Source organism: Rhineura floridana, chromosome 1, assembly GCF_030035675.1.
Source record: "Rhineura floridana isolate rRhiFlo1 chromosome 1, rRhiFlo1.hap2, whole genome shotgun sequence".
In the NCBI taxonomy this organism is placed as follows: Eukaryota; Metazoa; Chordata; class Lepidosauria; order Squamata; family Rhineuridae; genus Rhineura; species Rhineura floridana.
Window position 1 is genome coordinate 228,582,595 of NC_084480.1, and position 12,135 is coordinate 228,594,729.

The following is a 12,135-nucleotide window of genomic DNA, read 5'->3' on the forward strand; positions in this document are numbered from 1 at the left end:
TTTAATTGTGCTCTCCAGGAGCCTGATAATAATAATAATAATAATAATAATAATAATAATAATAATAATAATAATAATAATAATAATAAATTTGTTTGTCGCCTATCTGGCAATTAGCCACTCTAGGCGATGTACATTAAAAGAGATAAAATACAATAACAGATGTAATCACATTAATAACAATAGGTAAAATACTGGACAGTCATCAATACATATAAAAGCAATTATAATAACAACATACGATAAATGACAGAATCATGGTGATTTACCCAATGACCTCAAAGGCTTGCTGGAATAGCCACGTCTTCAGGGCCTTGCGGAATACATCTAGGGAAGGGGCATGTCGAAGATCATATTGGAGGGAGTTCCAGAGAGTGGGGGCCACCACAGAAAAGGCCTTCTCCCTAGTACCCACCCAGATAAGTGGCATGGGTTATGCCCAGATAAGTGTAAGATGTAACCTATTCAATGAGATGGTTGTTAATCTGCCATTTATGCTTTGTCCTCTTCCTGGTGAAGACTACTACCTTGGACTTATCGTAATTCATCATCAGACATTGCAATAGGAGTCCAGAGCTTTTAGAAGGCCTCTTAGACCTATACTTGTCAGGGAGAGACGCACCGCATCATCAGCATATAGGAGGATTGACAAGGATCTGTTTGTTAATCTTGGTGTATGGGAGTTAACTTCCACTAAGCTTTTGACTAAGGAGTTAATGTAAAAATTAAATAAGGTGGGGGCAAGTATACACCCTTGTTTAACTCTATTAAAAGTTGGAATAGAACCAGATAACTGGCCAGCACGATTGCAACTAATCCGCAAACAAGTGTTTTCATATAGTTTGCAAATAAGTGTTAACAAGCATCTATCAATGTTGGTATCAAATTTTTCCCATAGCCTATCCCTCTGAATTAAATCGATTTTTTCCAACAAGATGATATTCAAGACATGTATTGTACTCCTCAACTATAGCTTCTCCACCTTCATGCTGTTATTTCAAAGGCACAAATGATAGATGAAAGGTTATGCCTGAAAACAGTTACTGTGTCTGTTCACCAGATGAGTTGGTGATCGCTTCCCACTATAGTGGCACATACACATGCCCATAATGCTTCCCCATGCATATGGATACTGTACATGACCTTCCTACTTGTACATGATCCTGAACCTTTCTCCCACTCTTGATGTGTGAGAAACACAAATAGTAAAACTTCCCTTCTCTTTTCCCTTTTTTTATATCTGTATGTATCCATAAGGTTTTTCTGTCACCTGCAGAAAGCTCACACATGTACTCTAAGCCAATCTGGTGATGTGGGTGGATTAATCCCAAGTTAAGTTCCTGCAGCTTGAAAGAAGGCAGTTGCTGTAGAAAAAGGCACAGGACCATTAACTGGCCAGATGAAGCTCTCAGGGAGTGGAACTTTCATCTTGATTACCTAGCTCAAACTATAAAACTCTGCTAGCTGCTCCAAAACACTGCTCAGACAACTTACTTTTTCTGTCTTAATTACAAGACTGCTAACCATGGTCCTGAATTTGGTATTTGTCCAAGGTACTTGACCTAGGCTTACCTTAAGCTTCCAGTCAATTCCACAACCCTAAACTTGCTGAACTCCATATTGCTTGGCTCATCACCTTCCCTTTACTGCAGAAGACACAATGGATCAAATGATGACTGTGATGATCCTGTATTAGTGTAAATAGGGTAAGTGTTGTTTGTATAGGAGATACATGGTAAGTAGAATGAAAGAGGAAGGGGGAGTGAATGGGCAGTAGAATGCTGGATGATTGGCTGAATGTTTTAAAATGGCTGGGGGTATAAATGGAAGGATGTCAGGTAAATCTGGGGGTGGTGAACGTTGGAGTGGATGTTGATAGGTTGTTTTGGTGGGTTTGAGAGAGTTGTTTGTCAGGAGAGCGTGGAGAAGGAGGGGGTAGAGTTCGGATTAGTATTAGATAAAACCATATGCTTATGTGCCTTATGAAGAAATCTTGTTAGCTGGTTATCTGTGTTATTTAATAAATACTTAATTTGGTTTACCAAAGGCCTGATCCTTGGCTGGGGTTTCACAGACCAGAAGGGAGGGTGAGGTAAATACCAAGGCTGAAGGATAATATGGTGGCAGCGGGGAAGGGAAGAATAACACCACAAGTATTCAGAGCAAACCAGAATTATAAGCAGTCTGAGTAAATCAAAGGGATTGGGGACAGCATAAGCACTCAGTCACAGAGGTAACCAGATTGAGGGAGACTCAGGCCGAGTCTCTGGGAATACTGGCTATAGGACGTGACTGGTGGTGCTGCCTAGCAGGGGGATCTGTTGAGATCTGTGCTAGAGCGGGGAGAGAAACCATAAGAGAGGACGGTCCGGACTGGTGGAGTCCCTGGTGGTGCCTAGAGACAGGCAGTAACCACGAGCAGGTAGGAGCCTGACAGGGAGAGCCAGGGAAGGACGCCTTACATGTGGTGGTAGCGGGGGGATACGAACCAAAGAGAGTCCCAAAGACATGTGGTGACAAAGGAGACTACGTCACAGGTGTTGGCTGTAGCAGTGAGATACGAATACTAGAGAATCCCTACCAGTGGTGTGGCAAACAGAAATAACAAAACAAGATTACTTGTGAGAGTGACTGGCAAAGAGTGTGTGGCAAAGAGTGAGTGAACTCGAACACCACGGCTGAATATATAAAAATGAAAAGAGAGGAGCTGGTGGAGAAGTGCATAACATTCAATTTACCTCACGAGGGTAAAGGGGTAGATGAATTGAGGGTAGCACTTATAGGATTTGCAACTGCCCAGCAAAAACAACCTGTCAGGGAAGAGACCCCAGAAGGATATTTAAGCAATCCCGCTTATATAGAGTACTTGAGAGAGAAGTTAAGATGGGAGGCTGAGGAAAAAGACAAGCAGAGGGAGTTGGAAACTGAGAGATTGAGGATGGAAGCTGAGAAGTTGAGGATGGAAACTGAGAGATTGAGGATGGAAGCTGATGGGAAAGATAAACAGTGAGAGTTGGAAACTGAGAGATTGAGGATGGAAGGTGCAGAGAAGGAAAAACAGAGGGAGTTGGAATTTGAGAGAATGAAAGTGGATGCGGAATTACAGGCAGAAAAGTTAAAATTTGAAAGAGAGAAGTTTCATTCTGATGAAACAAGGAAAGACAGAGATGGAGCAAAAATAAAAATTGCTCCAAAGGACTTTGCTGTCTATGAGCCTGGTCAAGATCCTTAAATTTATCTCACAACCTTTGAAAAGGCAGCTCAGTTGTGGGGGCTACCTGAAGATAGATACATGCAGTATTTATCAAACCTGATCAAAGGGGAATTGGCAGAGGTATACCAATATTTCCCCTCAGACAGGCCCGTCACCTATGCTGAGTTTAAAGAGGCAGTCTACAAAAGATTCAGACTGGGACCTGACTATTTTAGAAAGTTATTCCGAAACTGCCAGATCCAAGCAGGGAGGTCTTTTGTTGAACTGGGAGCAAAGCTGATGGATATATTTGGAAAGTGGATGAGTAGTGCCAAAGCTCAGTCAGTGGAAGAGGTGAAAAGCCTCATGATACTGGATCAATTATACCATCAGTTACCACCAGAAATAAGGCTCCTGGTCAAAGACCGTTGCCCTACATCGGTGCAGGAGGCCGCAGAGATGGTGGATCACTTTGCCTCCAACAGAACTGGCTGGGTGGGGAAAACATCAAGAGAGTTTAAACCCAGACCATATAGTGGTGGCAGAAAGGATGTGGTGCCACAGCGAGTGAGTCCTCCAGTAAAATCTGAACGGCACAGGACACCCCAGAGTGGATCTGTGTACCCTAAAACAGAGGAGAAATTATGCTACAAATGTGGTAGACCGGGGCACCTACGTTTTCAATGTGAGGTTGCCAACCCCATTAGTAATCCTGCTCAGGCAAGGGCAGTAAAAATAGAATCAAAAGATTTAACCACAAAAAAGGTTCAGTTCTGCCAGATAAACTGGACAGAAGTAACAGACCTTGATTCAAGTCTGAGAGAGGAAGTGAGTGTACAAGGGGCAAATTATTGGGCATTGCTTGACACTGGTGCCGCTCAGACATTACTGAGGCCAGATTTAATAAAATCTGAGGAAATATTACCTCAGGAAACTGTGAATATCCAAGGAGTGAGGGGTCAACCAGAAAGCTTGCCTGTGGCCCTGGTGAAAATGGCGTGGAGAGGCCGAGAGGGCAGATATAAAGTAGGCATTAATGCCCAGCAACAAGAACCAGTAATACTGGGAAGAGATGTTATGGGAGCCCAAGGGAAAATATATGTGGTGACCAGACAGCAAATTGGCAGAGAAACAGAAGCCATGTTAAGGGGGGCTGAAGCAAACAGGGTGGAAACTGTTAGCGAGCCTCAGGTCGCCGTAACAACCACTAGCAGGCCTGCTGAAGGAGACAAACTGTATCAGCTGGTCTCTGGGGAAGAGACAGAGCATTTCAGAGAAGAACTGAATAAGGATATCAGTTTGAATCAAATAAAGGAGCAAGCCCAGACCCAACAGATTCCTTTCACTGACAAACTGAGGAATCAAGTTGTGTGTGAGAATGGGATTTTATATAGACTGTGGATGCCTGCTGAGAGAAAGGATGAATGTGAACCAGTGAAGCAATTGATAGTACCTAGCAAATACAGAACCTGATTGCTAGAGGTAGCCACGATGTCCCATGTGCAGGACATCTGGGAATAAAAAAGACCAAGAGGAGATTGGCTGCACACTATTATTGGCCAAACATCTCCAAAGATGTAAAACAACATTGTCTATCTTGTGGTATCTGCCAAAAGGTGGGAAAAAGTGGAGTAAAGACTAAGGCACCCTTAAAGCCCCTTCCTATAATTGGACAACCCTTTTATAGAGTGGGAATAGATTTGGTGGGCCCTTTTTCCAAACCCACAAGGCATGGCAAGAAATATCTATTGGTGGTGGTGGATTTTGCCACCAGGTACCCAGACGCAGAAGCACTAAGATCTGTAGAAGCCCCTGTAGTGGCAGAGGCTTTATTAAAAATCTTTGTGAGACTGGGTTTCCCTCATGAAGTGCTGACGGATCAAGGCAGTGTATTCATGGGAGAAGTGATGCAATGTATGTGGAAATGTTGTGGTCTAAAACATCTAAAGACCACTACTTACCATCCCGCCATTAATGGGCTAACAGAGAGATTCAATGGCGTTTTAAAGGGCATGATCAGAAGCTATGTTCAAGATCACCCACAAGACTGGGATGAACGTTTGGGATGCTTCTTATTTGCATACAGAGAAGTCCCTCAAGACTCAACAGGCTTCTCACCCTTTGAACTCATGTTCACTAGAAAAGTGAGGGGACCTTTGGAACTGTTAAAAAATTCATGGGAAGGAACCCTGGGAGAGTACAAAACATCTGTAGTAGATTTTGTATTGGAGTTCCGCAATAAATTAACATCAATGATGGAGGTGGTGAAAAAGAATTTGAGTCAAGCACAGCAGAAGCAACGTTACTGGTATGACAGAACAGCCAGAGAACGTGTGTATGATGTGGGAGATATGGTTATGGCGTTCATACCCAGGAAACATGACAAATTACAGGCTAACTGGGAAGGACCATATACCATCAGAGAAAGGCTTGACACAGTGACGTATGTAATCACCACAGACCAATTAAACAAAAACAAAGTGGTTCATGTAAATATGTTAAAGCCTTACCATACCAGGGATGCACAGGTGTTGCAAGTTACCTTATTCCCTGAGGGAAGTGGGCCTGAACTTCCAGATTTGGTACAGGAAAGCAAAGACAAAGGAGGGATAGATCAAGTGGAATGGTCAGAGGAGGTGGAGGAGGAAGTAAAGGAAGAGATTCTGAGAGTTTTGAAAAACTATGGGAATCTCTTTAGTAATAAACCTGGCCGAACCAGTATAGCCAGACATTCCATTGATACTGGAGAGCATGCCCCAGTCAGATCTGTACCGTGCTGTGTGAATGGGAAAGTTGTGAGTGAAGTAATCTGTGTAGGACATGGGGTGGGGAGTGGGAAAGTCACCCCCTTATGGAGCAAGGTAGAGGCAGTGCAATCGTGGCCTATCCCCTTGCATGAATTAACAAAGAAGAAGTGTTCTGAGCGTGTGGTATGGACGGATGAATGTCAGAAGGCTTTTGATCTGCTGAAGCAAGCCTTGTGCCAAAGACCCATATTAATAGCACCAGACTATGAGCAACCATTCATCGTGGCTACAGATGCATCGGACCTTGCACTGGGAGTCATCTTGCTGCAGGAGAGAGAAGGCACCAGACATCCAGTGGCATACCTGAGTTGCAAGCTGACGCCAAGGGAGAAAAACTATTCGTTGGTCCAGAAGGAGTGCCTAGCGGTCGTGTGGGGACTGAACAAGTTGCGCCCATACATGTGGGGACGAAGATTCACGGTAACAACGGATCATCGGGCCTTGTTATGGTTGCAGACTATGAAAAACCATAACACTATGCTGCAGAGGTGGTCCTGGGCCCTACAGGACTATCAAGTGGACTTCCAGTTCATAAAAGGCAAGGACAATGTACTGGCCGATGGACTTTCCAGGCAAGTGGCTGGGACTGCAGTGACGTGACCAGACGGAGGAACAAAAAAGACATTTTCCCCATAGAGACTTGTTTATTTGTTAACGCGGCGTATAAATCCTGGAACAGGAATAATACTCTGCCGTTATTTTAAGGGGGGGGGGATGTGATGATCCTGTATTAGTGTAAATAGGGTAAGTGTTGTTTGTATAGGAGATACATGGTAAGTAGAATGAAAGAGGAAGGCGGAGTGAATGGGCAGTAGAATGCTGGATGATTGGCTGAATGTTTTAAAATGGCTGAGGGTATAAATGGAAGGATGTCAGGTAAATCTGGGGGTGGTGAACGTTGGAGTGGATGTTGATAGGTTGTTTTGGTGGGTTTGAGAGAGTTGTTTGTCAGGAGAGCGTGGAGAAGGAGGGGGTAGAGTTCGGATTAGTATTAGATAAAACCATATGCTTATGTGCCTTATGAAGAAATCTTGTTAGCTGGTTATCTGTGTTATTTAATAAATACTTAATTTGGTTTACCAAAGGCCTGATCCTTGGCTGGGGTTTCACAGACCAGAAGGGAGGGTGAGGTAAATACCAAGGCTGAAGGATAATATGGTGGCAGCAGGGAAGGGAAGAATAACACCACAAGTATTCAGAGCAAACCAGAATTATAAGCAATCTGAGTAAATCAAAGGGATTGGGGACAGTTTAAGCACTCAGTCACAGAGGTAACCAGATTGAGGGAGACTCAGGCAGAGTCTCTGGGAATACTGGTTATAGGACGTGACTGGTGGTGCTGCCTAGCAGGGGGATCTGTTGAGATCTGTGCTAGAGCGGGGAGAGAAACCATAAGAGAGGAAGGTCCGGACTGGTGGAGTCCCTGGTGGTGCCTAGAGACAGGCAGTAACCACGAGCAGGTAGGAGCCTGACAGGGAGAGCCAGGGAAGGGCGTCACAATGACGATGATGATTAAATTCATTACCCGCCCTTCACCCAAAGGTCCTAGGGCAGCTTACAACAAATTTAAATAAAGCATTAAGAACAATTAAAAACAAACTAAAATCACAAAATAGGGTGCATCCTAAAAATATGCCTCAGGTGTCAAAGGCCAGGGTAAAGAGGTGTGTCTGAAGCATTTGCCAAAAAGTGTACAGTGAAATGGCCAGATGCACCTCGGTAGGGAGGGAGTTCCACAATTTAGGGCCACCAGAGAGATTTCCCTCTCCTGGATTACCACTCCCAAGCTTCCAAGAGTGGTGGAACTACCAAAAGGCTCCCTGCTCAAATCATCCAAGAGGATCTGCAAGGGGGAATGGCATAATGCAAAATTAGAGAGTAGTCATGGTGAAGCTGTCCCCATAATTAGAAAATGCTTAACCTGTTGAATTTCTGCTGCCATACAACTGTTAAATGCATAAGAAGCCTGTTTTTCTCCAATGCCAATCCCAAACCAAAGCCTAGGCTGAAATCCTGTACCCATTTAACTGGGGGTAACCCCCATTAAACACAAAGAGACTTACTTCTGAGTACACATGCATACCATTGTACTGTAAGAATCCAGTGAATTCTTAATGAGCCCCTGGTCTTTAGCTCCTGCAAAGCAGAAAACATGCTTCTGCTTCTCTGCAAATTTTTCACATTTATCTTTTGGAGGGAGGGAGATTCTTTAACATTCTCCCACATATCGTGTGGTAGCATTTGCAGAAAATATTTTCCAGGCACTACCTGGTCTCAGCTGAATCCAGCACAGGAAAGATGTGTCCTAGTTACTAGGGGGAAAAAGAAAGGCAAACTATGGAGATTCATGGGCTAGGAAAGAAGACAGAAGCAGGAAATGTGCAGTAAAAGGGAGGGCAAAACAGCAGTACTCTAGGACCCCAGGGATTCCTATTGTCTGGTGTCCAAACAACTCCCTTATCAATCACAGCTCTGATAGGCTAATAATGCCACCAGGCAAGAGCAGTCAGGCTGGCTCATTTCATTGAAATCACTTAGAAGAGTGCCTGCACATTTTGCTCCATATTTTTCTTTCTAGGAGGGTTAGAGACTTACTTAAAAAAAAAAAAAAAAGCTCAGGTTATGGGCTACCTGCTGGGTGTGCCACTGAAGGCTTTTGTGTGCACAATGATGCTTGCGGGTGGCAGATTGGTGAACTCTGTCCTAAACCATGTAATAAGAAGTAAGACCCATTGTTCTCAGTGGAACTTACTCTCTAGTAAGAGTGCTAAGGATTACTCTCTAAAGTTCCCTTTTCGTTGATAGGTAAGCTAAAGTAACATAAAACGACTGTATTTATTAGCCACAAATTCTGTACCAAATTCATTAATTCATGTTCCCAAGGATCCCTCTACATACTCTGGAATGACAGTACTGATCCCACTGAAGATAAATAGGTGCTAAACTTAATTATCTCCTGCAAAATTGCAAACTATGTGTAGGTTTGTTTCTCTAGAAGGGGGTGATACTAATTCTGATTCACCTTTGATAGTTGATAAGTGTATATATACGTTCCATGAGTGAGTGAAAATGGCACCCCAACCATCTATAGGCAGTGAATTTGGAAAGGCAATTGCAGCAACTGGGTAACATACGTTGGAAAAAAATATATGGGGAGCGGCTTAGCATTGGTTTCTTATCAGACACTGGTGACCTAACAATTTACTATCCTGAAATTCTCAAGCATGGTGTCATTTCAGTGCATTCTGTGGAAGAAAATGGCAGCTGCCATTTTCCCACATAATGCCCTGGAGCCAGACTAGTTCTCTTCAGGCATTCATGATAACTAGACATGCAGGGGAGGCCGCAGAGACAAAGATGCTATCTATATCCCACCAGTCACTGTTCTCAAAGCCCGCAACAAGGTGGAGGGAAACTTCTGAATTGAGGAGCCTCCCAAAGTACAGGAAGCTTCCCACTTCAGAAGATCACCCTCCAAGTCTTGGAAGTGATTTACATGGTGGTGAATGTCCATTTAGTGTACTTGTTTCTCCATACCTTCCCTTATGTGTTAAGCTGACACAAAGATAGAAAACCTGAAAAGGGCTCCTATGTCCAGGGCGGAAGGAATTGTTGCTGTAAGGTAATAACTATAAGAGTTTCTTACTTACTTTCTTATTTATTAAACTTCTATCCCACCCTTCCTTCCAGAAGGAGCTCAGGGCAACAAACAAAAGACAAAACACTAAAAACATCTAGACACTTCTCAAATACAAAACATCTTTAAAATATCTTATTTAAAACATCTTTAAAAACATCTTAAAACAAGTCCAAAATAGTCACAGACTGGGATAAGGTCTCTGCTTAAAAGGGTTGTTGAAAAAGGAAGTTCTTTAGTAGGTGCCGAAAAGATAACAGAGATGGTGCCTGTCTAATATTTAAGTGAGGGAATTCCAAAGGGGTAGGTGCCACAATACTAAAGGTCCACTTCCTATGTTGTGCAGAACAGACCTCCTGATAAGATGATATCTGCAGGAGGCCCTCACCTGCAGAGTGTAGTGATTGGCTGGATACATAAGGGGTAAGATGGTCTATTTAGATGGTTAAAGGGTCTTTTCTAGACCTTTCAAAAGGAGCAGGCTCAATGGGACCAGATCAACTTTGGGGTCAGCCTGCCTACCTCATCCACCTAAAATTAATTGACCTAAAGTTAATGATGCAGTAAGATCTTCCTTGGTTCTTGTTGGATGTGTGGACTTTTAAAAGTGTATCTTAAGAGTAAAAAGGTGCATCTGCTCTTGGGTCTAAGCCAAGGTAAGGTCACCCAAGCATAGAATGAGATAGGTGGGAGATGGGTTCCACTACTAAATTCCAAGTGTTAATAGTTAAATAGAATAATCCTATATCACTGCATGTTCTTTAAAGCAGAGATGGGGAACCGGTAAACCTCCACATATTGTTGGGCTCCATCATCCATAATCTATGTCAATGCTGGCTGGGGCTGATGGGAGTTGGAATCCAAAAGCATCTGGTGGGGCCTGTCCCTGCTTTAAAGGATCAATAATAGTTGTGTCCTTATTTCCATGAAATGTTTGTATCTTATCTCTTTCTTTCTAGGTCGGGCTCAAAAGCCCATTTGTTCCACTTTGCTAATGCACTTCCTAATTCAATACACTTCTTCAAGTCTATACATGTTATTGGAGTGAAGAAACCATCTTACTTTTTTCAGTTTTATATTTATTATAAAATGCATTTGCCATCATCTAGTCAACAATGGCTTTCAATTGACTATGGCTGCAGTACTAAGCACCTTTACCAAGAAGTAAGGCCCAATCAGCTCAGTGGGACTTGCTTCTGAAAAAAAACACCACTTAGGATTGCACTAGAAATCTGTCTAGTGATGAAGTGGGAGAACAGACATCATCTAAATAAGAATGGATTGCAAACAAGAAAATATTCTTAAAATCGCGAAGGGGCAGGAAGATATTTCTTCCAGCTATTGTGGCTATTGATTTTGGGAAAATACTTTAATATCTATGTTAAATTAGCTTTTAAAAAAGAACACATAACACCAGATGATATAATGGGTCTTCTCAGTTATGAGAAAACAGTGGGACTTGGAAATACATAGGAACCAGTGTTGGAAAGTGGTTAGAGTACTCTGACCCAAGTTAAAATCCCCATCAAGCTATGAATTTCACAGGGTGATCTTGAGCCAGTCACAATATCTCATCCTAACCTACCTCAGAGACTTAAGAAAATAGTTGAGAACCTGTGTGCCATCATGAGCACCTTTATTACATTTCATATTTATAAATATAATAAATAAATAGGAAGACCTTTGCTATATACCATACAAAACCCTTATATTACTGTGATTAAATTAAACGCATATCAAAATTCTAAGAGCATCAACTCTCTAGACTTGCTATACTTATTGCTGTCTGGTATCAATCAGCATTAGATATTTGAAGGGTTGTTGCTCAAGATGTGTAAAGTGCCATTTCCAGCCCCAATAGTAATTATGATTTCTTCAACTCATTAGAAGAAGCTCTGTCATAAGAAGTTGTTGCTGATCCTTTCATCTACTAAAATGAATGAATGAAGAACATTCCATAACATCTCTGGGCATGTGAAGTGTATATAGAATGAGTGTTACATGACAGTTATACTCAAATATACATAGGTTTATGGGTTCTGATTCTGGGGGCAATGACAGCTCTATTTTTACTGCCTCCAGTTTTCTTGAATTCTGCCTTCTCTACACAGCCTTTGCAGGCAGCATGGATTATCTGTGTTTAGTATCAACATACATACACAGTTCCAGATGTTCTATGCAATATTTTCGTCTCCTGTAAGGTGATACACATGGAAATCTGTATGAAGACACTTATCACTAAAGGGGTATACTAGAAGGTATATTAGTATACTAGGTTTCAGCACTAGAGCTGTCAAAACATTGGGGGAAAGTGTTAAAATCCCTTCCTTCCTTCCTTCCTTCCTTCCACTGTCCCTCACATTCTCAGTTAGAAAAGTAGCGTTCAAAATAATAAAAGGAACAGTAATAAATCTAACATCTAAAACAACTAGTAGTGTCCCATGACACTGGCACTGCTGCAGCCTTCCTGGATGAGGCAAGGCAGGGTGGTAGTGAAG